The following is a 22,762-nucleotide window of genomic DNA, read 5'->3' as shown; positions in this document are numbered from 1 at the left end:
GTCTAGTGCTAACGTCGCGCGCGCGGGAATCCCGACCACGTGTTCCTATGCGTGCAGCGAGAACGTTCGATAGAATCGAACTCGATTCGATCTCGCAACTTCCTCGGTAACACGGGTGAACGTAATGTCGGTAGCCGTCACGGACAAGGAATCGTTATCGTTCGCGTGGCACGGTCAAACGTACAGGTCAAGAGGTGTTTTCGTTCTTTTTCGATGATCGAATAAGTTCACGTGCACCGTGGAAAGGAACCTGCTCGGTCCGCGGCGAGAATTCCAGCGTTACGTAACCGAAGAATAAGAACGTGTTTCTGGCTGGGTGACGCTTTTCCGTGAACTCGATAGACTCGATAGGAGACGAGCACTTCGGGTCCAATCGTCGTTCAGTGTTTTGTGAAATCGTGAAGATGGCACGCGTGTGACATCTAACACCAGCGATAGGTGTATCGTAAAGTACGCTGTTTTTTTATTTTTATTGACACGTGAGTGTGGCTTTTGTAGAAAACCTTGTGTGATATGGGCCTGTGACAATCCAGTCTCGCCTTCCGTTGAATGCTGCTTGTTGGATTAAAGGGAACTATCGCATGAGATCGGTAAATAATGAAATTTTTATTTACTCATTTATTTATTCACGGGATTAAATACCCATTGATACAGAAAGAGATACAAGTATGGAAGATAGTTACATAACAAAGATAAACCGAAATACAAAATTGAAAGATACGAAGTATGAGACTGACTGTGAATAAGTACAAGGAGATGCTATGTAAAGAATATTTAAATTATAGAATTGAATAGTTAAAAATATCGATCCATGTGCAGTATTTGCGTGAATGAGCATACGAATATTAGTTATAGAAGCCATAAAGTGTTCAATGGAGCTCTATGTGAAATAATTCAGAACGACATAGTATTTTGGAAGGAACATTAAGTCTAAACTTTTCAATGATATTCGAACACGAGATCAAACCATTAAGTACCCTGTTAACAAAGAGTAATTCAGCTACTTTTCTGCGGTGTTCAAGTGTGGTTAAATTTAATTTGGTTAGAACGTAATCGTAATTATAAGAATATCTAGGATCACCACTACGATAAGCAGCCAAGCGTAAAAATCTGTGTTGTGGTCCTTCAAGAGCGTGAATATAGGTATTGTAATAAGGGGACCAGATTAGCGAGCCATATTCCAAAATTGGTCTAATCAGTATGCAGTAAAGTAATCTCGTATCATTGAAAAGTTTAGCATTTCTGTGAAAAAGACCTAAAGACCCAAAGAATGAGAGATCATGTGAGAAAAGAATTCCCAGATTACGAATCGAGTCAGGATTATGAAGGATAGTACCTCTAACAGAGTAATTGAAAATCTTCGTGTTACAACTACGACTGAATCTGATAATTTTGCATTTCTTAAGATTAAGGTATAATTTATTAGATTTCCACCACTCTTCTAATCTTGTAAGATAATTCTGAATTGAGTTCGTACAGGAAGGATGATTAACAGAATAATAAATTTTTAAGTCATCCGCATACAATAAATATTCACAGAAACGGAAGGCTTCGGATATGTCATTAACGAACAGAATAAAAAGTAAGGGTTCGAGATGTGAACCTTGGGGAACACCTGAATATACAAATATAATAGCATTAGAGTAAGCGTTATTAAACTTAACAATTTGTTTTCTGTTCGTGATGAAACTCAAAACCCAAACAAGTAAGTTCGAATGTATGCCTAATATTTAGGTATAAGTATTGAATGATTAACTATATCAAATGCCTTGCAGAGACAGAGATAAAATCAACTTGCATACTTTTTTCAATTGAGTTTGTCAGATGATGGTGGTATTCAAGGAGATTGGTTGCGACATTTTGAATGCACATTGGCCTGTAATGTTGTATTAAGGTTGAGTCAGAGGTTTTAGGGATCGGTCTGATTAGACGTAGTTTCCAAGATTGAGGAAAAATACCAGAGGAGAGGGATTTATTGAATATTATCCAAAGAATTCTAAAAACAATGAAAGAGCAAGATTTAAAAATTATAGGGTGGATACAATTTTTGCTGGATATTAACTTTTGATTCTTCGTGTTCGGTTTACGGCTTCTGTTTAGGAGTATAACTGACTCGAAGGCTGAAACGTTACACCAGTGTTTCTCAAACATTACTATCTCGCAGACCCCCCAGTAGAGGGCATCTTTTTACATAACCTCAATTTAGGACTAGATATACATTTTAAAGTAGTTTCGAATCTGTATAGTGTAAATATTTACTGTTCCCAACGGTCAGATCAGTTATTGATTATCTTTTTACATTAATAAGAACGTAATATTCTTACTAATCGATCTTTCTGTTATCTATCTTTCTGTTTTCTTAGTCAAATATATTTTTCAATGTACTTGACTTTGTTTTGGTGCTTTCGAATCTACAATTGCAAGACAAATCCCGTTCGTTGCGATGGTTTATCCAATGACTTTAATAAAGGGAGAAATAATTTACAGTTTCGTTTGAGATTGGAAGGCTCTCTGTGAAAATTATTTTTATCGTGTTTTACAGTCGTGACACTGCCCTTGCAATACCACCCACGTATTAAGAAGTACCCTCCACGCACGTAAAAGATTCGCATCGAGACTGCTACGCCCGTCAAAGTTCACTTGTTAGTAGGTTCTTGCTAACGCGCTGCAAATATGAAAGTTAAAAATCATTATTGGCTGCAAGCCGTTGAGTTAGACGAGTAAGCGCACCGTGTAATTCTTTGTTGTCGAGGATCGTTCGGGTGCAATTCATTCATCGTCCTCGGAACATGTAAAAAACTAACGGTAAAAATAGAGAAACAAACGTTTCAACGCCTCTTTGTCCGTTGAAATCTCTAAATGCTGGTAGCAGGGTATCATTGCGCAAGTTTTAGTGCCTTGGTTCGTGCATTCTGGCACGGAGATAGTAACGACGCTTCTACGAACATGGTTTCTGTTAACACCCTGTTCTATGAATTTTGTTTGACTCTTCAAATATTACAGAAGCAACGTCTCGACTGAATTAATTAATTTACCAACTGAATAATAAGTGGGTGAACTTATTATTCATATTATTCAAACACAATTACATTTTACCGAATTCTTGGAGGGTCGCGATACAAAATGGCGTCTTCATATTTCGATACTTGAGTCTTCTAATTTCATTTACTGAGTAACTTTTCGTTTTCTAGGCTGATCGTAAGTGAAACTCGTGTTTGTTTCGTTTGGATCACGAGTCTGACTCGATATAATAGGACAAGGAGTTAGATAACTGGTTCGCGCAGATGTTTAATGTGAAGATGCATCCATAAGATTAGGTTTCTCCTTTCTAGAAGTTCCAGTAAAATAGTTTGTAAACAGTCGAGGTTTACGGTAGAAGTTTGCCCCTGGATTTGAGAACTGAATTTTTCATAAGAAGGAAGTTAACTCGCAGGCAAATCTTCGATGATTCTTTGCATGTTTGGGCGCCATTTTAGACGGGGAGGAGAAAAGTGAAATTTAATGGTTTGCTCGAGTTATGTTTGCTTTGGAGAAGAGGTCGCGAAATAGTAAGAGCAACCGAGGTACCGGTCAAAGTCGTTTAAAGCAAATAATTGAAAGTACGCGTGTCAGCATCGACAGGTGATGTAAACGAATGAACAAATTTACTTTATTTAAATTTTAACTGCTTTAGAAAACTGTATACTAAGAAAACTTGAAACGATGTCACATTGTGTTAATGTGTATATTTTATTACGAAATTAAATGTTATAAATGTATGAGTTTGTTCAGGATGGTCCACTTAAATATCTCTTCTAATTGTGGGGGTACAACAAATATTTTCAGTCATCGTTTTTTGTTTGTTGCGTATAATTATATAATTTTTTTATTGCATATATGTGCATTACATGACTTTGAAATTACCTTTGAGTGCAAAAATTAAATAAAAACGAAAAAGTTTTGTCTATTTTAGAAGCGAAGACGTCGTGTGGGGATCTGCAAGTGTATACAAACATGTTTAATTTGAAAAGTATTCAGTCGGTAGGTGTTGGATTTCTTCTTCCATTAGATCACTTACGTTTCACATGATGTACCGAGTGCCCAGTAATTTGGTAAGCTAAGATTATATCTGTCTCTAGCTCCTCTTGGATGTTCCTTCTTCCTGCACCTGTATCAAGGGAACGCTGATCGTTAAGAGTGAAGTTACGAGTATACGTACCAGGGTTTCTCGCTTCGAGCATAGGTTATTAGATCCACTTTTCTTCCATGTAAATATTATTGAACTGCTCCTGCTAGTTTTGGCGTGCATAGTTGGCATCTTGACAAACACGCGGGGTAGGTGCTACGCGTAATAAAAGGGGGTCAGTGACATTCGTACAGATATGATTGGTCGCGGACGTTTTGCATTTTCCATGAACGAGGTGCATTCCTCCGCGGCGAGTAATGGTTAAATGAAAATATTCGAGGTCTGAGATACCTAGAAATGACGATGGAAAAACTCTCACTTCCAACCCGGTTTTGTTAGGGACAATATAATTGATCGAGTTGTGCAACGGACGAGAGTTTCAGTACCAAATGATTCCGAAACACGAACATTTACTGTGATGAGATTGGCTTCCTTGAAACAGGACGACAGTTTACACGCTGCTTATTATTATACGATATATCTGGTGAACAGACTGCGGATTTTTATGCAAATAAATATTTTTATTATGATTCCTAAACACGAACATTTATTGTGATGAGATTGGCTTCCTTGAAACAAAACGTCAGTTTACACGCTGCTTATTATTATACGATATATGTATCTGGTGAACAGGTGGGTACATAATAATTCACATCTTACTTTAAGTATTTCTTATAGTTTTGTATATTAAGTGCATTCTGTAGTTTTTTGAGAATTAAAATGTCCCATAAATGCATAAATATCCGTAGTCTACCGATGAATTATTTTTAAAAATAAGAAAAGAAATGTTTATGGGTCGATAAACATTTATTACACGCTGAAATGAAATAAAAATTTCATATAATTATTACACAGTGGTTAAAGTTGTTTAGAACGAGTATACAGGGTGTCCCAGATTTGAAGGAGGTAGTCTTTTCCTCAAATCGAAATATTGATAGTTTGAAGTTTGTGAATGATTTTTGGCGAATTAGAAAAATTGTGGAATTTACGAAGATTTGAAGAGTGTGGTGGATAAAGAGAGCAGGTAGATCCGGCACGGTGAGTGTAGATGCTAGTTGAACTTGAAACACGTTTCCTTTTGAACTACATTTTTCTTTGTTGGGATAGACAACTCTGAGAGTAATAGTAGGGTAATACGAATCTACCAAGTTTTTCAGTGTGGAAAGGGGGAATTTTTCTTTAAAACATCATTTCGTCAATTTTAAAAACTTCTTAATTACGTTGTTCCTATACTTGTGCTCAATGCATTGCACTAATTTTTAATTGAAGTGTTCATTTTACGAATCATTACTGGATCCACATTACTAGGACATGAATATGTGTAGCTACTCGTTGCACAAATTTTTCATTTGATTTGCTAGAGCTAAATAAGGTTGTTCGTCGAGAACAGTAATGATTCTTAAAATGAACACCGCTCCAGAATTGACCTGTTCATTTTTTGTATAGCGAATATGTCGTTTTTCACACTTCACTGGCTTCAAAAGCGATCGTCTCTCAATTAGTGAGGAGTAATAGAAACGTTAAATTTACGATTTACGTCCGGTGTTCTTTTTACGAATCATTACAGCATCTACACTGCTAGGATATGAATATGTGCAGATTCTCGTTGGACGAATTTTTCATTTAAAATGTCCCTTAAAAATTTTTGACAAATTATCTCGATTCAACGATTCCGGAATCGCAACAAGCATTGCATAACTTGTGTTTATCGAGCGTACGTAGCATTCAATGGGTGGTTAATCGATAATTCGCGATCGAACGAGCATGAATTCCAACGACATACCCTGCTGTTCCTATTTTGGTATGGAGGGCCGCGTGCGCGCACGGCTGCACCGCGACTTTTTCAAAGATTGAAACCCGGAGACAGTTTCTAACGGCGGATCGTTGGACTTTCATTCATAAAACGGCACTCGCGGACGCGACATTACTCTCGATCAGATTGAAAACCAGTTCTAGACACGCCCGTTTCAGAGTAATTCTTCATTACTTTTACCGCGTTTAATCACAACTTCCTCGCGGTTGGATACCTGTTACGTCAAACTGTATTTCAAGGCTCGTTTTCTCGTATTCAACCCGAATTTCTACGTCCACGCCCTGTCGCGAACCGTGAACCAGAGTTGCTGTCCAGACTCGAGGTTATTCCAAGAATTTTACACGGACAGTTCGACGCCATCTTTAAAAGAGTTGAATCCATAATAGTTTCGTTGAAGCATGGAATTACATTCCAAGGGTACGAGTTTATAAACGAGAATCGCAACGATGGTCTCAAACGAATAAACTTTCAATCAATTTACATTCGCTATCCCTTTCGATGGATTTCGGACGCACTGCACAAGGGTAGCAATTTTGTGGGAGGTATGCGTCGATTATCTCGATTGCACCCTTAGCGAACTGGGCAGCGCGAGGACTCGAATCTCGAAAAACACAATAATCCGGAAAACGAACAAAGGCGTTCGATTTTGAAACGACGCATAATGATATGCTATGTAATTCATTTAATCATAAATAATTATAGAAGTACGCAGGATAAATTCGATCCTCGAGGATGCACCGACAGCTAAGGTGTCGAACGCAACGCGATGGCTATACTTAAAGTTTAGTTTCTGCATAATTTGAAGTTCGATCGTCGATAGCGTGCAAAGGTATCCGATATTTGATCCCTGTTTAATCTATTTTTGTTTTCGACAATATAAATAAATATGGAAAATTTGAAAAGGCTATTGTCAATTCACAAAGAAAAGCCGTTTTTTTGTGATGTGTGCCTCTCAAATCTTTTATGATGAATGATTCTCTGTGATAAAAAAGTTTGATCGATCATTTGTCAAAAATCGATTAACCGGATAAATTTAATTCCCGAAAATAGATTTTAAAATCTATTATCCAAAACGATTATCCGCGCGTTAATTATCACTTAAATTAACATCTTGACTGCATTAATAATGCTATGAGACGGACAGAATAAAAGTGATGTTACATGTCTTGTTCATTAAAAGCGTAGTCGTCTCGGAAAAATTTCGATCCGTTATCGCTCGGTTTTCTGCATATCTTCGTTAAAGTATCGTTAATACACCGGCTCGTAGGCGTGTAAACACGCGGCACGGTATAAAAGCTCGTGTAAATGATTTATCTTGATCCCCGCCCACGCTTTTGACTCCGACCTCCAGAATTATCCCGCGGTACGTTTTATTTGTTGTTCCGTTCCTTTTTCGTTCCGTTCGTTCCGCTCTTCTATTTTCCTCTCTTTATCTCCGTTCGTATGCATTATTCTTCAGCCACGCGGACCAAGCATTGTACCGAACGAGAAGCACTATGTCCTTGGTCGAGAAACACTCGGAGATATTAGATAAGTGAATTTCTTCGCGTGCAACCAACGCGCAAAATTGAACCGCTGATTTCCATCGTGCTTTCGTTCGTTCTTCTCCGTACTATAATACATCGTAAACACAGTAACTCACGAAATTGATCACATAGTGGTATTCTTGGAATACAGATTTCTTAGAACAGTTAGTGTTTGAACAAACCCATTTAAACTGTTTTTGTTTGCACTTCCTCTTTCCGTGCTGAAACATACGAAGTCTTTTAGATCCGGTGCTTGAATTATTGCGTTAATGGTATCCATCAATTTTGCGAGTTTAGATCATTAACTATTTCTAGGGAAACGTATTAACACTTTACCGACTGGGAGCCTATTAATCAGATTTCTGCTGACAACGATTACCGACCGATAACCTATTAATCGGTTGTCATGAAAATAAAAAATACACTATAATAACGGAAAACAAGCAATATAGTAGCTTTCATAAAATTTGATTCAAAATTGCTATGTTTTCTAGAGATCTAGGGATCTAGGATCAACCCCTACCGGTCGGTAAAGTGGTAACGTGATCTCAAATTTTAATAATAAATATTGAAAATTTTAGGGTGGTTTTGTAGATATGACACACATGGATTTTCGTACGTAATTGTTTTTCATAATTACAATGGAAATACAATAATTTGATTTTCAATATGTAAACTTGATGAATTTATAAGAATTGAAGACGTTACACACATAAGAAAAAATAATTACGTAAATATAGATAAAGGCTACTTTCAAACTTCGCTTCTATTATGAAGTGTATGTTTGATAAATATAATAGACAAATAGAATACACTGATTAATGGAGACATAGTTTAGAACTTTAATTAAGAGTTTTTATTTAAATTTGAGGTGAAGATATTACGTAGGAAAATAAAGATTACAAGAATTCTAGAAATTATACAGTATAATGTAAAACAGTTAATGTTTAATATTTATTCGATATTGCAAAAGTTAAGAATCCAGGTTAAACGTGTGTTTATATATGTATATATAATATAGAAAAAAAGAAAAGAAAGTAGAACTAGGGGAAACAGGTTTGTTGCATCATGTAAATAAAGTGTCGATTACCAAGACGATATCACTAACATCGTGGTTCAAAGATTAAGCAACATTGAGTGGAGTATTTTGTCGTCGTTTTATACTCGAGATGTTTAATACTTGCTGTGAACTGTGCAACTTAAATCTCATAATAAGCAGTCGATTCATAAATCAGTATCCTTTCATTTGGAGACAATTATGATGAACGTTATTAATATTTCATTTTGTACCTATGTTCTTTAGACATAGAGTCTTCCAGTTTATGCTCATAAATTAGGAGCCTGAAGTTATCGTTTATTTTTTTATTTTGTTTTATTTGAAATTGCATTAACAGCTAAGGTAAATAACTTACATATTCAAGCAATTTTAATTACTTTTGAGATTATTTTACATTGTATCGTGTGTCTAGAGATTTTACTTTACGAGATTACGATTTGTATTATTGTATCAAATATTTCTGTTTAACATATATATATTATTATGCAATTGAATATGATCCAAATTTTTATAATTAATTCTCAATAAACAGAATGCACCTAATATGCAAAAATATAGGAAATATTTAAAGTAAGATACGTATTATTTAGAGGTTGAGATAACCCTTTACAAAGCTCCCATTTCATTAATACTATTAATGAAAATATGAATATTTGTAAGGAAAAGATCCACAGTCTACTTATAATAGTTGAAAATTTTAGAATTAAAGTTTTACATATTGTAATCGTTTAAAGTGTTGGTAGCGATCGTTGGAATGCGTTCGCGAGCCAGTGTATCCACCCTGACCAAGGCTGACGATGTCTCGACAGACTTTTCTCGCTGTCTTTGACCTTAATACTAAGAGGCCAAAGACCTTGCCATTGAATTTGGCTGTAATCGAAGTTGACGTCACCGAGTACCTGGCTTGGTAAGGAGCAACGATGTAAATGACTTTCACGAATATTGCCTGCGACATTTTGTTAAGGCGGGCGCCTTGCACGCGGCGGCGGCGGTCGCCGACTGAACATTTCGCGTTCCAGCCTCGTGCTCATGGCGAATAAACGCGATTACGTTTGTGTCGTTCGAGTAGCGAATATATCGACGTCGGCGGACCATGAACGTAGCTCGTCCAATTTCGCTCCGATGGAGCCCAACCGTGGGCATTATTTTCGCGAGAAGGTCCGTCATTGATTCGCTTCGACAAACGATCGCATCGAGCTAGAATAATTTGAACAACCTACGCCCACGAACGCGTACCGACGACACAATACGGTGAAAGTGGTCTCGATTTCGGGACAAGTTATGCATTCGATGAGTGGGTTTTGTCTCGCGTTGTCGAAGATTACGAATTGCTCTTTTTCTTATCAAATTCTTTCCTTCGAGGGCCAATAAACTCTCGATTTAACGGGTCGCGTTACAGTCATTCTCGACATATGTAAATATTTGATTGTTTCTTGGCCTATTGGACGATCGGTGGGAACATTTCTGAAATCTGAATTTTTTCAGTTGGTTATTTCTGTATTTGTAGGGATATCGTGTAAATTAATAATTGGTAGCAGAAAGTTCTATTTTTTATTCAAAATAAATTGGACTCCTATGGTTCGATGTTCATTTTAAGAATCATTACTGTACTCAGTGCACAAACTCGTTCAGTTCTAGTTAATCGAATGAAAAATTAATGCAATATCTACACATATCCGTGTCTTAGAAATGTAAATACAGGAATGATTCTTAAAATGAACTGTGATTCGTAAATTGAACGTATCTATTCCTTCCAACTGGGGAGAGAAGATCCCTGTTGCAGTCAGTGAGACGTGAAAGACAACATATTTTCTGTAAGAAAGATGAGTAGATCAACATATGATGACGTTCATTTTAAGAACCATTACAATATTAATTTCTGTCAATGTTCGAAGAAAATTTTTAAGGTCGTAAAAATATTTGTTGACAATTCCGGATTGGTCTACAAACGATTGTACCCTGTGCAAATGAAAGACAAAGGGACCTGGCAGAAACGACACAGTTAGACGGGGACGTTCTTTACGACTTACCTGATCGTGACCGCGATGAACCATATTTTATTGCCATTGCAGCAACGGGCTTTACAACGAGCCACTTTCATTGTGATAAAGCAAACAGGGCGATGATATAATGCACAATACAAGGCGGCTCGGGTAGCATAAGTCACGGATAATACAGTTTCTATTTATCTTCTTCAAGTATTTTGAGTTACGGCGAAATGGCGTGTAATAAGTATGCCATCCTATTTTGCCCAACAAATTTCATGCGTGTTGTCCGCGAGACAGTCATGAATTATACAAGGCAATGAAAATTTACGACGTATCATTGAGAAATGACCCACTAATTACCATACTGAGAGTTTCTTGCGGAACAATACAAATAAAAATTTTTTCTAAATAATCTTCAAGGTTTTTATTGTTCGTGACTGAATTTTTTCATTGAAATATTCAGTTGTATTACGTCGCTGTTGCGTAACAATTGTTGGAGTCTGAAGTTTTTGAGATACAAATCTGACTTTTAAACTATTTCTTACGAGACGTGTCGTAATTTTTTAAAATAATTTAGTACCGAAATTATTAGTTATCAAAATGCAACTTGGTTGGCTTAGAAATATCGTTTGTTTCAAAATTATTACGATATTTTATTATTTTCATGATTTCGTGTTTTTCTAACAAATTTTTTTGTTATCAATCAAAACAAAATTTTATTTATAATTAATTTATTACATAACCTTAGAGTTTTATGCTAAAATAGAATTTCAATTATTACAAAATGTATTCTGACTTTTAGGTTGATCAAGATAATTTTAATCATTGACTATTTCGTTTTCAACCACAAGATATAAATATACTTAAAGCAGAACAAGACATGAATTTTAGTTAAATGACAGGAACTTGCATTACATAAATTAATTTCTTGGAAAAAAAATGGACACCGAGAGTCAACATCCTGATTTTTAGTAACTTTTATTTCTTTCACCAATATAACTTTTAGTGAAAGAGTCGTGCCAACGAGATACGAAGTAAGCGAAATTTGTTCTTAAAATAAAGTCGTCTCTGTTCCTGTCTTCTAAATAATCTTTAGCAAGAAACATCGAAAGAATGTTAAAACTAAATTGTCGTTCTGTGAAAGGTGGTCCTATAACCATGAAATATTTTCAACGTAGCACAAAAGCACAATGACTAGATTTCAATTATATTTTATTAGAGGCATAAGTCTAAAGTCGTCATATTTTGAGATTTGGGTGTGGCCAATCACACTTACACGCGTTCTTTTCGTAAACCTTGCCATTGATAGGCAACCTATGCCTTGTAGTACAGCCTATTGTGTTCAATTTTCGACTGTGCCTCCGGCCAAAGTAGTCATGTACACTGATTGTAATCTTCTTACATCGTGATTTAAGTGCTATGAGAAGAAACGAACGAGGAGCTGCATCGTTAGTTATTCCCTTTCAGTTTCGTCGCCTCCGTCGCCGTGGCAAAGACGGATTTAGGCCAAATGAGAAAAAAACACTCGTGTCGCCAATCTTTTCAAGCTCATTTTTATGGTAATGCGTGCATTTACTATGCAACATTGCGCTTAATTTCAATATTAGATTCTCTAAATACCGATTTAATATTTCAAAGGCGAGCCTTCGTGTGTCAAATTTACATCTGGCTTTGTGGAATTATTTGCATGCCCGCAAAATTATTCGCGGAGTTTCAATCAGGGATTTTGTTGCAAGCGACTTAAGTCGTGTGATTTGCTTATTTTAAAAGTGATCTCCATTTTCCTTTGTCTCAGTGTTTCTTGTTATTATTTAATAATAATAATTCGATTTCATAAATAGAAGAAAATAAAATGAAAAAACAAAATACGACGAATAAGAAAATATATTATATATCGAAAATAAATAAAAATCTTCGATACATAAACGTTTTTTAAAAAGTTTCTGTTACGAAGTTTGAGAAACACTGTTACAGTGCAGTGTAACATCTTGAACTCGTGCTAAACAATTGATGCACACTGTCAAGGAAGTAGATACAGTTCATGAAATATTAACCACATTGTAATGGACAGTAATAAACGGAAGCAGAACAAACTTGTCTTGTAACAACGCTTTGTCCTGCACAAAGGATCGTAACAAAATTAATTGCATTTTAAACTATATTTTCACATCCATTATGCAGTTCGCCTACTCTCTATTTCTTTGACAAACGTTGGAGTTCATTTGCAAAAAGCGAAGCAATTCACAAAATCTCTTCGAATGAATTCGTCGTTCGTAAGGTGCAGTCATATTTGTGCAAAGAGCTTGGTGTTAAAACTAATGCAACGTGGTAGTTTTAAGGAACAAGAAAACTTATATTAAATGAATTTTTCTAATTTCCGAAGAAACTGTATTAGTTTGAATGTTCAATTCTCGCTTCATTCACGATTGCAAATAGATTCGTCGTGCACAGACAACGATAGAAATGTTCTGTAAATTACTAATTGTTCGTGATGGCAGATTAACGCAAATGCTTAATCTGACAACGGTGGCGATATTTCTTCGTAGATCGAGTGCATCGAGGTTAAAGGTCCAACGAGAAATTTATACAAATGGCAAAGTGCCCGGTGGTTAATTTTGGCCGTTGGATGAATTTCTTCCGCGTATTATAAGCGAGCATCTATCTATTCGACTAATTTGCGGGGCTACAATAATTAAAGACCGCGAAGGTTTCTATTTATACACGACAGAGCCTATGTAAGAACATTTTGAATGGAATTTTCCAAGTTATTTCGAATCATTGAAAAATTTAACGTCGCGACGTATGCAAGAGTTGAACGAGCATTCTGACAAAAGTTCATAGATCGTAGATCTCATCGATTTCCTTATGAAAGGTTACGTAATCTTTACTGCCGTCTAGACTATACCGGCCTCGACAATTGAACGGTGTTTAAAATAGTTTAATGCTTGTCTATCGTACGTGTAATTGTAGCTATTCATTGCTATTCGTACTTATCAGACGAGGTTATTAAACTTGTAGTTGAAGGAAGTGACGTGACACGATCATTCTAATCCACTGGAATCGTTTAATAGTCGCGAACGAAAGTTTTATTTAAACAATTTATCTTGTTTCGTGGCAGAACACGATCTAGGAATAAATCTATACTTTTTACCGTGTAAAATAGTGGACGATTGCGAAACTTTCTACGTGCTTAGAACCGATAGTGTCGTTTCTATTACAACGTACGGCCATTGTGTGAAATATGATTGTATTGTGTAGCATTGAAAAGGCTACGGCAAACACAGCTAGCAGTCACACTGTTTTAAACATGAAATTAATCATCGAAAATTATTGTAATCGTTATTGTTAAGAAGGTCTCAAAAAAGGTTAAATATCTCGACTGTCGTAAAAAAAATACACGCGAAACGTATGACGAATGTTACGCAGCTGCATTTATTTTGGAATGTCGGTTCGCAAAATTTAGACGAGATGAATTCAACTTCTTAGACGTTGTTACGTAAGTTACCGGAGACGAATCTACAGATTCTGAAAGTCGGTAATTAATATTAATGGAAATGCGATTGATCGATCGAATTTCATTCGCCGAGGAACAAATTCATTTTTAAATTTTTCAGAAACGATTTACTTTCTTTGAAATGGACACAAATTAAAGTTTATTTTGATCTGCAATATCGTTATGACGTTTTGAACATTTGAGGAATCGAATAAGTCAAATCGAATCGAATCGAAAATCAAATATCGCAGCTATAAGTCGAAACATTGACTATTTTTTAATGGAAACATCCAATAAAGAAATGTTTGAGACGAATTTTGTTATTTTCATTGAGAACATTCGAAAATACAATTTTTCACGAAGGCTTCTATTAAATATTTTTAAATTTATTCGCTTTACATACAATTTGAGTCCTAAATTAACATCTTTACGTATGTTTAATAAATTTTATTTGTAGTTGAATTAAAACCATGTGTCAGATTAAATATTATACAATAACCGGAAATATAGCGTGATCTGTAACGAACGACTTTCCAAATGAAGAATGGCAGCGAATGCATAAAAATGACAAAAAAGAAAAACGATCGATTGATTGTTAATCCGTTAAACGTGAACCTGGATTAAGTTTGCGTAATGGACAGGTACTGCCAACGAAAAAGAATGCCTGTGTCAGTATAATCACCATAAAATGCCGTTTGGAAGACGTTAATGTTTTCTGACGGAGTATTTTACTAAACCCTTTGCTGTCTGTTGGTGTACATTGCGGAACAAGAAGATAGCACGCTTCAAAAACAATTTAATTTTCGTTCATCAAACACTACGAATTCCATTTTTTTTTATATATATATTCTCAGGATGTCTTTGTGGTATATACGTAATTAATTATACATAACGATACATGCATTTTCTTTCATATATTACAAATTAATTAATAAAAACCGTATGTGAAGCCTACGAAATTAGAATAGAAAAATTAATTCTCAAGTTGAGATGACGAGGGAAATAAATTTGAATAGAATTCGTAAATTTTAGGAAGGTTAAAAAATAAGTACTGAAATTTTATATTATGAACTAGAAAAATTAATTCTCAAGTTGAGACATCGAGGGAAATAGATTTAGATGGGACTTGTCAATTTTAGTAAGGTTAAAAAAATAATTATTGAAATAAATTTTAGGATATGAACTAGAAAAGTAAATTGTCAAGTTGAGACGCCGAGGGAAAGATTATCAAAATAACTACTGGAACAAATTTTAGGTCACGAACTACAGAAATTGTCAAGTTGAGATGTCGAGAAAAATAGATTTGTGAATTTTTGCAAGGTTACAAAAATAAATACCGAAATCAATCTTAGGTTACGTGGTTTACAATGGTTTAACATGAAAATTTTAGTCTTTTGGAGAATTGTACGGTTTTGTTGTGGCAGTGACTGTGTTAATGAGGACGACAGATCGCGTGGTTTACGGAAACCGCCAGAAATATGTGTTTCTCGCGGTGAATTTGGCCACGGGGACACCGTTCGTGGCGACCTTTATACAGAATCGTGGTCTACGATAAAGTAAGTCGCGACGATATGGCACTTTATGGTGTTGCGTTAGAGTCTGAAGATTTATATAACAGCCAGTGTATCTACGAAGGTGACTGACCTATTTACTATTACTCGTGCCAGTGTTATCTGCGGTAACCGTGTGGGTTATTTTTTTCGGTCAACTAGTCTAGGATGACATAGACGCAGGTGTAATTCACGCCAAGCTGGCGACACGGCCACTGAATGAGAAAAATGGTAATCTGCATTTCCTAGACGAGCACGTATCCATCATACTTATTATAATTAGAAAGGTTCATCGTATCTCGTTGCATCGATAATGCAACGCTTTTGTCCGTGCAGTGCTAGGTCTCGGATGTCTCGCAAAGAACGTGACGTTTCAGCAAATGTCACGCTTCATTTCCCGCGCCAAAATTGACCAATCCGAACGTCGTTCACCATTTTTTTTTAATACCAGTCGCAAAGCTTGCGACGTGGGTGTCGCTGTTATCGGTTGTCCATTGTGAAAGTTTGTAACTAATACTCTATCTTTAATCGTGAGTCACCGGGGCGTGCAATATCGACTTCAACGATGGAAATCTTTAATGTTTGTTATGTGTTACGATATGGAATATGGTAAAATTGTTATGTAATAATTTCACGAATGATATTAACTTCGTCAGAGAAAAATTTAAGGTAGGGTAGTTTACTGAGACTTGATATAAAAGACAAAATGGCCGATTTTTGTAGTGACTTATTTATTCTATATGCTAACAGAAATTTTCATTCATTTTTAGAAGAAATTATCACATGTAAATTATTATAGAATTAAATTAACTTTGTAAGAGACAAATTTAAAGTAGGGAAGTTTACTGAGACTTAATATGGAAGACAAAATGGCCGATTTTTATAGTGACTTATTTATTCTAAATATCACCAGAAATTTTCATTCACTTTTAGAAGAGATTATACTCTATTTTTGTCTGCATATAATGTATGTGCAATATTTTTTCACGGGTTTGAACGTTTATAGATTAGATTCTGTGAACAGAGTTAGAAAAGGGAAGGTCATGGACAATTTTCAATGACCGTAAATACCTAGTTTCTTTTTCGTTTGTAAGCGATACGCGTCTCGATTGTATAGCCATCAAATTCTAAGGGATGACGTTATCACTAATAAAGACTCGTATGCTGGAGGTTAGACATGCATACATATATGTAAAGTTATAGAAGTACGAGGTCAAGAGCCACTTAAGAACACTCTGATGCGTTTGTCCGTCTGGATAGATCTCGACATGAATCTTGATCTTCAGCCTCTGTTCACACTGCATGAAAGTCTCGAGTGGTTTCGGTACAGGAGGACCTCTAGATGATGGATGGGATATTTTTTCTTTTTTTTTTCCATGGATAGAATCAAGAAAAATGGGATTACGTCCCACGAAGTGTCTCATTGCCAGACATAATTACATGCAATCGTCTTTGTTGTTTCGCATCTCCTCTACTTTTTATTTTTCCACCGAATGAACGATCATTCTCAAACGTAACACGGTGTATACGTCACCCCAGGTGTCAGATAATTTTTGTTGCGTTTGAGGGTGATCGTTCTGGTAAAAAATTTTGTTTCACGTGAATAATACTTGGCTATTAATGGAAATATTAAATAATTATAATATTAAAATTGTTATGAAATTTTGGATAGAATTTGGAAACTTAGAAAGCACACTCTCTTATTATTCAAATTTTTATATTCTTGTCTATCTAATATAAATTACTAATATACATTTTAAAGATCGAAGGAGAGAGAAAACGAAGACGCTCAAAGTATATATTTTTCAACGGTGGATTCAGCACTCGAAATCGCGAAACGACGATTTGGATAACCGACTTAGGATCGGTTTTTTTAATCTAGAAAAATAAAATTGAAACGTAATCGAGCCAAAAACTGCGATTGCCTACAATCACTGCATTCACTCCATGAAAGGACTATTCACTCGATCCGATCGCTAAGCAAAACGTTTCGAGATGGTTTTATTCGCACGATGCGCACGATCGAAATAAGAATATGCTTACTTAGTGTCCAGTTTCAAACCCCTAACTCGTACTACGCGTGTAAAACGAGCAATCTCCTTTTTATATCCTCGATGAATCGGTCGGCATCGTCAAAACTAATATCGAGCGTCTTGAAAATCCTGTTCGCTTGGCTTCGAGAAGCTTAGACGACTTGGCTATTTTATAAAAGCAGATTGTATTTTATTTGAAATAGTATTTCAATCCATGCATACGGTTTCAATCTCTAACATTAAATGGTTATCGGTTAGCAGTAAATTAATTTTATTGAAATGACATAAGTTTACAACTTGTGTAGCACGTTAATAACTTCAAGCTTCAACATAAAATAAGTAAAACTTATTCGTAGTAAATTTTCGATTTTCCACTCTTCATCTTTTTATGAGAGCTATAGACTTAAATCCATTGCTAAAACAAAATTGTATCATTTCGAATTTATCTTTCGGGATTATAATCCAAACATAGGTAATATAGTAATTATTTGGAATTATGTTATAGGACTTGACATTCCAAACAAGTCCTTCTTATACATATAACCTTTGCTCGACTTTAGTTTTCGAGATATTTGCAAAATTTCATAATTTATCATATGCAGTAGTACCGACAAGATTTTGCAAATATCTCGTATAGTATTTCTATGTATGCCCATAGTTTCTCAATAATTAAACATTTCAATGATAAAATTAGTATTTCAATAAACTGTTTAAATACTTACTATTTAGACCAATCTGAATAGTTTATTTCAGTGTTGTAAAGTGCCAGTGTTTAATAAATAGTAAGCAAGCTTACAAAATTAATGACAATAATAAATAAGGAATTTGCAAATACAGTAATGCAAAAATTCAATTAAAAATCTTGAATTATAAAGTTATAAAATTTAGATTTGGATCAAAATGGACTACCCAAGACTGCCTTCCGGTTAATACTAAATTTTTAAGTAAATGCATGATCCGTATCATGACTGGTAATAATTTTCAAAGTGTCCCTATCCCATATAATTACTCTGTATACGTATATTTGTATTGTAATCCTGAAATTTCGATAAAGTCGAAATAATTCGTTTCATAATGTTGAAAAATGAAGTGGCGATTCAACATCGAATGAGTTATTCGCTTAGATCCATCGCTAGTACCATTGCCTAGATGATCTGCCAATTTAAACCCATTGCTTGCGTCAAAACAGGAAATTTTGGACGCGAAATCTGTGAAAACTCTGCTTTGCAATGGCTCCTGAATTATCTGGAACGTCGCGTTTAAAAACAATAGGAAACTTGCAGTTAGAAGCAGTAATAAAAATTAGCGGATTGAAAAAATAGCGGGAACATATGGACCAGCCCAATACTTGAAAGCCTGTTTCATGATCCGTGATTAATCGTTTCTCCCATGTATAATTCGTCTTGCACGACGGGCAGCTTTTTGTCGCACTTGAAATCGGAGGTCTTGACACGACCTTGTTAGGATCTCGGTTGACAGCGTTTCGGTTTCACATTGCCCTCAGCATGCGGATGAAGTGTGTAAAGACGCCCACTTTTTTTTTCGTAGTGACATGGAACACCCGTGTCGTCACTTTCGATACATTTTTTATCGTTTTTCACACGGACGATTAAAAGCTGACAGGTGAGATTCGAACGTTGCCGGCTCCGTTCGCCAAATTTTTCATTCGCAAAAACGAGTTCCGCGGTACGTTGGTCGCGTTTCTAATTCGCATGAAATCATATTCGCGATTCCTGATTGGCGTCGCGACGAATTTATTAGAATTCTTCGGGTTTCTGGTCACGGAACGAACGAAATAGTTTATGAGATCGTAACGCGATTAAAGAGCTTGAGTTACGCGGTTACGTGGAACTTTTTGGTCGAATATCAATTCGTTTTACATTTTTGCAACGTCTAATTATTAGTGTATACCTGGTTAATCCTCGGACTCGGTTGTACGATTTCATGCTTAATGTTTTTTAATGATTTTTCACCGAATGAATTTTGTAAATCTGACAGCAAACGAGCGTTTAACGTGTCATGGCTAATTTGCAATTATTTTTTCCTCGTCCTCGAAGAAACTTGTGATCATTATGGCGACAGACGATTTCTTCGTCACTGATGATGTTAATCTTGTATCGATGTAATTTCTATCAGTATTTTTGTACATTAACAGTTTTAAAAACAGTACATAAAGTATCAAATGGTATATTGGAGATGTGATTAGGCTTCTGGAATTTTTTATAAGAATTTTAAAGGAATAATGGTGGCAGCTACTCTTCATTGAAGTGAAAAGGGAGGTAACGAATAAAAGGATAAGAACAGCTAACATGCCTGACAAGTGTGAAATTAGGGTAGGAGATAGGAAAAAGATTAAGATGCAGGTTTAATAATGGACACAGAGAGTATCGATATAATTTGTTATTCTAACATTTCTAGAAAAAATTCAATAAGGTTCATTATTTATAAGTAATTCAGACTTTTTCTAATGGCAATCTTTTAAACCTTTCCCTGATCGTGTTTGTATTGTTTTGCTAAATAAGAATTGATCCTATCGATTAATTATGTTTTTGCATAGTAAGGTGCAACATTTTTTTTGTGAAAACGTAACCATCCAGACGATTCGAACGAATTTATCGCTTATTATAATTTATAAATCAAAGAGCAAAGGACAATTTATAAATCAAATTTATAAGTCAAAGAATAGAATTGCAGTAATAATTACGACATTTTTACGTGAATGACAGTCGATAAGGTTTCCATTCAATTATTTGGATAAAGAATATTTTATCATTATCGCGTTAACGAATTTGTTATCTCAATTAGAACATCAGAGCGATGCACGTGTCCGAGAGTTCTCAATAAAATATCAGGCTTGAACTAAGTTTAGTCAATAAAGTACATTTCCTCTGACTCTATTTGCGTTCACGGCAGCTATCTGTTTGTTAATTATCGACAATTCGCAGTATAACATCGTCGACCTGTTCTCGGAGTGGAACGAAAATCAATGTTTTTCGATCGCATCGAGCCATGAATAAAACATATATTTTTTATTACATCGAAAGCTTCGATAAATTCTATATAAGCGATCAAGAAATATTATGAAACGCACTATCTTGTTTCATAACGTGCTCGGTGTGGTCTGCTGTTAGCGATACGCTTTGGAAATTAACAGAGACGAACGCGTCACCACGCTTTTCAACGCGTCACTTTAATACTATTTTTAATCGAAGATAATCGTTACATTTCAAAACAATATTTTTTCAAAATGCATTAATCACTGCACTTTTGGTGCACGTTATTAGTGTGGTTTAAGTGTACATTACATTTCTTAATTAAAACATATTTTGGAATTTTTTAGAATCATCTATGATTGATTTTACAAAAATATAAAGTTCCTTTTTTAAACAAATTAACTTTGAAGATGACTCGTATCGTGAATAATAAGAATAGCTTACTTTCTAACTTATTAATTATATCGATCATTATAAATATTAAACAAATATTATTCTATGGTATAAAATTTGTTTCCAATTGACATTTCTCACCGCAAAAAGAACGGAAGATTTCAACCCCGTTTCGGAATTTCCACCTATTCCAATTATCCCATAAATTGTTAGTGTCTCGTTTACGTTATACACATATTTGTTGCGAATGCTGGAAGAATTTTAATAAAGAAAATTCTTCGCAAAGTAGAATCTTCTTTCCGGAGCTTTAGCATCGATCGTGGCCATTGGAACACGTTTGCAAGTAATGTTTCTCGGCTAATAAACTACATTATACCACCCTTCTGCTTCTAGACACTACGATGGAATGTTAACACGGTGTAAGAAGAAGATAAAGAAGAAAAAGGAGGGATTCAAGGAAATTTATTTCAATGCGGAACCCGTAAACCAGTACCACTCGCAAGTACTACACGCGGTAACTAGCAAAAAATAATTGATTAATGTTCGCAGCTTCGTCTGTCGTGCTTTCCGTCGAAAGAAATTTACCGCACTTAGTACGATTAAAGTTATTAATTCGTCACGCGGAGAATGCGTCGAATAAAAAAAAAAAAGAAACGATCGATAAAAATAATTCGCTGTTGACGCTGAGTCGGTAGATGTCTCCAACACGTTGTGCAAACACGTAAAAGTACTAACTGGTATTAATACAATTAGTAGCTATTAATAGCGACCGTTTGACGCATATAATCCCGAATGCGCTTATCCGTGGTCATTACACTCACTATATCGTACGATCGAAACGAGAATAACGATTTAAACTTTGGGGAAACGATGATCGCTATTGCTTCGTTGTATTCGTCTAATCTGTACTGCTTGGCTGGTCTCTGAAAATTATTATGCTTGATAACGAGTATCGTGGTTCGTCGTAATCGTTAGGAAGTCGTCACGGCTGCCTTTCCTTCTGGTAGTTTAATCAATGAGAACGCGTGTCGTTGGCGTCTATTGCAAGAAACGATGAATGAAATAACTTGGCCTGCTTTGAAACGCGCGGTTAAGTGAAACCGTGGCATTCTTATTACGTAAAGCCGTTTTATAGTTCGTGAAAGGAAAACGAAACGTTAACGTCCACCGTAGATAATTATCTTCGATTTTTGATCGTCTATGAAACATAGTTTTTCGACGAGATCCCAGTCAGCCAGTTGCTTTGGTAAATTCTAATTATCGTCCACGCACATATTTATCTTACGATCGTAAAAACATCGTGTTTAGTCTCTAGGAGGATGGAAGTTCCTAAAAATTATTAAACAAGCATTAATCTCGAACGTCGGACACCAGTGGTGATTTTATTACTGTCTTACAACACGGCTAACGAGATAGTCAATTATAAAATGGTATTTAACTTTGCGAATTGTTGAAAAAATCTCCGACCCCCCCTCTCACACTTGTATAAAAGTTTTTGTGTGCGTAGTAAAAGCCCCTTCGTACAATTCTTACATAAAGAGTTTTAAAATATTCATATATAAAATTTGTTTAATTAGATTAGGTGTTTTCCAGTGGTTAACAAAATTAACACGTTGATTGCCACGGTGGTCACCGGTGACCGGCACTTTTGACCGTTCGAACGTGTTGCAATATTGTTTAGAATGGGAATCCCCTAAACTAGTAAAATTGTAAATAACAAATTCAAAATTTCGACAAATGTTGAGGACATC

The 22,762-nt window shown here is 35.5% G+C and overlaps 1 long non-coding RNA gene across 1 annotated transcript in view; it reads left to right on the top strand.

The window, feature by feature from the left end:
* The first annotated feature begins 185 nt into the window (after positions 1–185).
* The window catches only part of LOC143342395 (uncharacterized), a 79,389-nt gene continuing 56,812 nt past the window's right edge, over positions 186–22,762 (top strand). Inside the window, exons 1-2 of the long non-coding RNA XR_013079797.1 lie at positions 186–590; positions 21,405–21,525. This is a non-coding gene — a long non-coding RNA (uncharacterized LOC143342395). The remainder of the gene's footprint in view (positions 591–21,404; positions 21,526–22,762) is intronic.

This window comes from Colletes latitarsis, chromosome 1 (assembly GCF_051014445.1).
Source record: "Colletes latitarsis isolate SP2378_abdomen chromosome 1, iyColLati1, whole genome shotgun sequence".
Classification (NCBI taxonomy): domain Eukaryota; kingdom Metazoa; phylum Arthropoda; class Insecta; order Hymenoptera; family Colletidae; genus Colletes; species Colletes latitarsis.
The sequence above is the reverse complement of the archived record's forward strand: the minus strand, read 5'-3'. Positions and strand labels throughout refer to the sequence as shown.